Source organism: Rhinatrema bivittatum, chromosome 4 (assembly GCF_901001135.1).
Source record: "Rhinatrema bivittatum chromosome 4, aRhiBiv1.1, whole genome shotgun sequence".
Lineage (NCBI taxonomy): Eukaryota > Metazoa > Chordata > Amphibia > Gymnophiona > Rhinatrematidae > Rhinatrema > Rhinatrema bivittatum.
This window is the reverse complement of record NC_042618.1, coordinates 392,875,557-392,881,126: the sequence shown is the minus strand read 5'-3', so window position 1 is coordinate 392,881,126 and position 5,570 is coordinate 392,875,557. Positions and strand designations below refer to the sequence as shown.

General features: G+C 45.6%; 1 non-coding gene across 1 annotated transcript; it reads right to left on the bottom strand.

The window, feature by feature from the left end:
• Window positions 1–237: 237 nt before the first annotated feature.
• Window positions 238–428, bottom strand: LOC115091390. Its single transcript, XR_003856699.1, has one exon. It is a non-coding gene; the product is annotated as a U2 spliceosomal RNA (small nuclear RNA).
• Between the last annotated feature and the right edge of the window lie 5,142 nt (window positions 429–5,570).

The window sequence follows — 5,570 nt, the reverse complement described above, 5'->3', positions numbered from 1 at the left end:
GATTGGTTCTGAGAGTTAAAAGTTGTTACAAGACTGAGCAGTTAATGTTCAGAATGAAGCATTCCACTTTTCAATATATTAGGGATAAGATTTTTAAAAGAATCTTAAGCAGGACCAGCTCCATGGCTGAGGCCACAGCTACGGTTGCCAATTGACTCCACATTTTCAAGACAACTTGATCAGTTCTAGTTTTACCCCATTGCATGCATGGGCTTGTAGTCTTCCATTTTTAAGGGGAGCAAGTGCACTACGCCTGGATGTACTGCAATACCGGGGTGATGTGTGGAGTAGACGGAGCAAGCCCTCGTTCTGGCTCCCTGTTCCAAAAATCCATTTAGTACAGGGTCCCCAGAAAGGGGAAGTATCAGATATTAAACTGATAAGAAAAGATACTACACTTGATCTTAGCCAAAAGGCTGAGAAGCTATAAGGGGACTGCAATAGGGAATAAGAACTACAAGTCCCTGCATGCAATGGGATAAAACCAGAACTGAATCAATCTGACCTGAAAATCTAGAGCCAGATTGCAACCCTCTAGCTGCAGCACTCTACTTCATGGATCAGGAATTCTGGGTTTTGATGCTCTGTTCAATGGAATTGGCTGGACCTGAGCACACTGTGGAGATGGTTGACACAAACCAAGGAAGGGAGAGAAGGAATGTATTATTGGTATTTTGGGGAGGAAGTATGCCTGGAGCTGGCAAGGACTTCCTGTGCTATCTGATCGAGACTGGCTGGGGAGGGATGACAGTGACAGAGATCACTGAGGGCATAAGTGGTAAAATAGAATGCAAAACAAAAAAAAGTTCCTCAGCCAATAACTAGACGAAAGGGTCTGTTTACTAACAGGTATTAGGCTTAACATACACATTTAAGACACATCAATACCTCTATTACTTAATGCCCTGTCTATTAAAGGTGGTAATACTGTGATGGTATATGTATACCTTATAAGATACTGAATGGAAGGAGAGGGTGGAAACACTCACTGGAGACAGAATGAGATAGAAAACCTTCAGAGATGCAAATTACACTGGTGAACAGGAAATATAAAAGACTAGTAAAAGCCCATCCAAGGACAGGGAAATACTGTGAAATGTAGGAAGTGCATACTTGGGATATAAGGTAGTAGAATCACACCCCCATCCCCTTTTTCCCTTATTCCCCCTTTCAAAGTCCCTTTGATCCCCTCACTCTTCCTCTTTCACTTCTTACCCCACCCAATCCCCTCACTCACCTGAATCCCTTCTCTTCACGAATCTTTCCCTCACCCTGGTTCCCACCTCCTTCCCCCCATAACCCCGGTTCCCCCATGAACCCCTCACTCACCCAGATTTGCTCCCACCTCCCAAACCCCTCACTCACCTGGTTCACTACGCCCCACTCATCCTGATTCACTCCCTCCCCCACCCCATGAATCCCTCACTTACCCTGGTTCATAACCCCTCATCATCCTTAGTTCACTTACTCCTCCACTTCCCCTGGTTCGCTCACTTCTGACCCTCCCCCCACTTGATCTCTGATCAAGTCATTCTCTTCCCCCTACCCCATGATTCCCATGGGTAGGGGGAATAGAATTCTCTCCTACCTCCACCCCAGACCCCTTCTCTTACAGCTCCTATCTGCCAGACAGGAGGAGGATGACAGCAGTATTGCAGTGCCTCCGGCACTTCCTCCCTCTTCCCTTGCTGGGGCCCTAGCATCATGCTTTAAATCACATGGTTCAAAACACCCCATTCAGGCCCCAGCAGAGGAGGAGGGAGGCGGCACTGCAAGGCTGCTGGCCTCCTCTTCCTCCTGTTTGGCTGATAGGAGTGGTGAGTGAGGGGGTCCAGGGGAAGAGGGGGGGGGGGGAGGATAGATTGTGCTTCCACTACCATCAATGTTTCTCTTCCAGGGTGAGCTCAAGTTCCATACAGAGAAAAAGAGGGGCAGAACTGGAGAATACAGGGAGGAGGGGTGGAGGGGGTGGAGCTCAAATTGCATGCCTCAAAGCAGGTGCAGGGCAACTTTCCTCTTTATTATAGTTAGTTTTCCTCAGAGATTAATTATCTCTGCTATTCACAGAAGGATTAACCCCCCCCCCCCTACAGTCAGAGAGACTGACTGGAGGATAGGTTTACCTGATTTGTGTTGGAGAGTTTGCATTCAGGTGACCCACTCTGAGTGCGCAGACAGAAGATGCAGACCCATAACCCAGTGACTCAGGCACAAGGGGTGAAAAGCCAGTGGAGGAGAGTAACAGGGACCTTACCACTCCATCAGAAATGTGCTTAATTTCCATGAGGCAACTCTCACACCTACAGACCCAAAAAGAAGACTGAGATATGAAAATAGGTTCAGTAGGTATGGACACTGGATTTAATATCCAGAGTTCATTCTTACTGGGCTTTATATGGGCCACATAATGCTAGGTGTAGCCAACTTTTTTGGTATATGTGGTCCATGTTTGTACCACTCTCCTGGTTAAGTAGTATGTATCACTTCCTTCTGAAAGCCCTCACCCCAAGATGACCAAGACACCTCTGTGCTCTGCAAGCCTTGAATCCCAAGTACCAGTCCACTGGGCCTGAAAAGGTTTGGAGGCAGGAGAAAGCATTGAAAGCACTGAATCCAAAATGGTACTTGTAACACTCAGATCCAAACACCCTTTGGTGTTGGTTCTAATTCAGCTTATTAAATACACCCCAAGTGTACTTGTATTCAAGCACTGAAGCAATTTAAAAAGTGCATTATTGGAAAAGGAATTTTTGGTACACTGTAGGTACAGAGGTTATCAACACTATCCTGAGGACACACCCAACCACTTTTCAGGATACCCATAAAGAATATATACATAAGATAGATTTGCATACCTAGAGGGCAATATTCAGCCATGAGGTGACCAGCTAAGTTATAGTGGATATTCAGTGGTGTGAATATGCCGCTGAATATGTTTGGCTACCTGAAAATTAGCCATGCTATTTGGATGATGTCATCACGGCAGTGCCCTGGTGGACATCCACGTTTCCAAGCTAAAGTTTTTGATCTGCTGTGCTTGCACAGTGCTTCCCGTGTGAATTGCGAGCTCAGTCTCTTCAGTTAGGGAGAAAGCTAGAAGACAGTAGACAGATGGAAAATCTGGGACAGGAGACATGTCCAGGGAGGAGGGAGGGTACACATGGCTAATTCATCCTGCTATCTACAGAAAACTTCGTTTACGGTAAGCAAACTTGCTTCTTTTCCATCGATAAGCAGGCTGAATTAGCCATGCTATTTGGCAGTCCCAAACCCAAAAGAAAAAAAGAAAACTTTATATAATGAGGTTGGCTGGTGAACAAGTAAGTGTTTATGCAGCACAATTGAGTCTTTTTTTTTTTTTTAACTTTACTGTGGACATGTCTCATCAGCCAAGCACTGATAAAACTGCTGATAGATGGTCAAGGCAGCAATGTACGGTAAAGGTGTGTACTGATGACCAAGTAGCTGCCTTACAAATATCTTCTATAGAAACATTACGGAGATGCACCACAGAGGATGCTGTAGCCAGCACCTTATGAGCAGTGACTGAAGTGGATAAAGGCCGTTGTGCGAAAGAGTGACTGAATTGAATGCAATTTGTGATCCAGTTAGATATTTTCTCTTTGAAACTTCTACTCCTAGCGAGTTAGGGCTGAATGAGATGAACAGTTGTGAGGCTTGATGGTGAGGTTGAGTTCTTTGTTTATAGTAATCCAAAGCTCTTTTACAGTCCAAATTATGGAGCAGAGATTCTCTTCTGTTCCTGTGAAGTTTTGGAAAGAAGATGGGTAATGAAATGTCTTGATTAATGTGAAAAGCTGAAACTACTTTAGGCAGAAACTCGGGATAAGTCCTGAGTACAACTTTGTTGTGGTAAAATTGCAAATAGGGAAAAAAGTTGAACTAATGCCTGCAACTCACTGACTCTTTGGGCCGAGGTGATTGCTATGAGAAAAAACACTTTCCAAGTGAGATACTTCAAATGCGCAGAGTGAAGTGATTCGAAAGGGGCTCTCATTAGAGCTGATAAGACCACATTCAAAACCCAGGGCACTGGAGGTTTGCAGATTGGAGGATGATGATTTAAAAGTCCTTTCATAAAACGTGAAACCAGGGGCGGATTGGCCTATCAGGGATCAGGCATCCCCCGGTGGGCCGATCGCTCCAGTCACGTGGTCTGCCGTGCGCGGCCATGACAGAGCCGTGCTCGGCAGACCACGTGATGTGTCCTGGGCCGGCCTGGGCAGCGAATACCCAGGCCGGTCTGACATCGTGAATCCACCGCTGCGTGAAACTAACAGATGAGAAGCTACTGAAGAGTCTTTGATCCTTTGTGATAAGCAGCAATAGCACTTAGATGAACTCTAATTGATGATGTTGCTAACCCCATGTTAGACAGATGTAGTAAGTAGGAAAAGATTTCTGTGGGTGCAGAGGAGAAAGGGCTAATGTTTTGACTCTGACATCAGTCGGCATATCTTTTCCATTTAAAGGAATAATTGCATCTAGTTAATGGTTTTCTTGCTGCTATGAAAATTTTCTGGATTTCTGCTGAAAGTGTTAAAGTTTGTAAAGCTTCACATTCAACATCCAAGCCGTCAGGTGGAGGGAGGAGTGAAGAGGGTGTAGAAGAGATCCTTCCTCCTGAGACAGGAGATCTGCGTTTTGACTGAGATCTAAGGTATTGGTCTTGGAGTACTGCATCAGATAAGCAAACCAGGGTTGTCTTGGCTATGCGGAGTATCATATGAGTATCATACGAGCTTTGTCTCGTATCATTTTCTGAACTGTTCTTGAGATGAAAGGAATCAAAGGGAATGCATAAAGGAGACCTGTCGACCACAACATTAGGAAGGCATCTTGTATCCTTCTGAGACGGCTTGGGCTTATGGAACAAAACTGAGAAAATATCTGGTTTTGTTCTGTGGCAAATAGATCTATCCAAGGCAAGCTCCAGTATAGAAAGATTTGTCTGCTATTGATGGGTTGAGAGACCGTTCGTGGGGATGAAACAGTTTGCTGAGACGGTCAGCTAAAGTATTTGCGATGCCCGGTAAGTATGTGGCTGTCAAGGTTATTGAATTGTTAAGGGCCCATTCCTAGATCCATACTGTCTCTCTGCAGAGAATCCAGGACCCTGACCCTCCCTGCTTGTTTACATAAAACAGGGCAACTTGATTGTCTGTGTGAATCATAACAGTATGACCTCATAGGAGATATGTAAATGTCATTAAGGCATATCTCATGGCCAAAAGATTTATTTGGTTAGCAAGTTCATCTTTGGACCATTGACCCTGTGTCTTGTAATGGAGTAGATGCACTCCCCAACCCTGAGTGGAAACGTCTGTGGTTAATATGTGTTAGGAACTTGGTTCCTTGGGCCGAGGGGGAGTTGATGCTACCTATGGGGAGGAGCCCCAGAGGTTCCCACCGTCGGCTGGCGAGGCTGAGACCCCGCTGAGGCTGCACCACTACCAGCCCTCGTTTCCCTCAGGTTGAGCCTTTGGGTACCGAGGTTGGCTGGACTTACATGAGGTCTCAGGTCAGGAGTGTCTCATGGTCCTGGTACA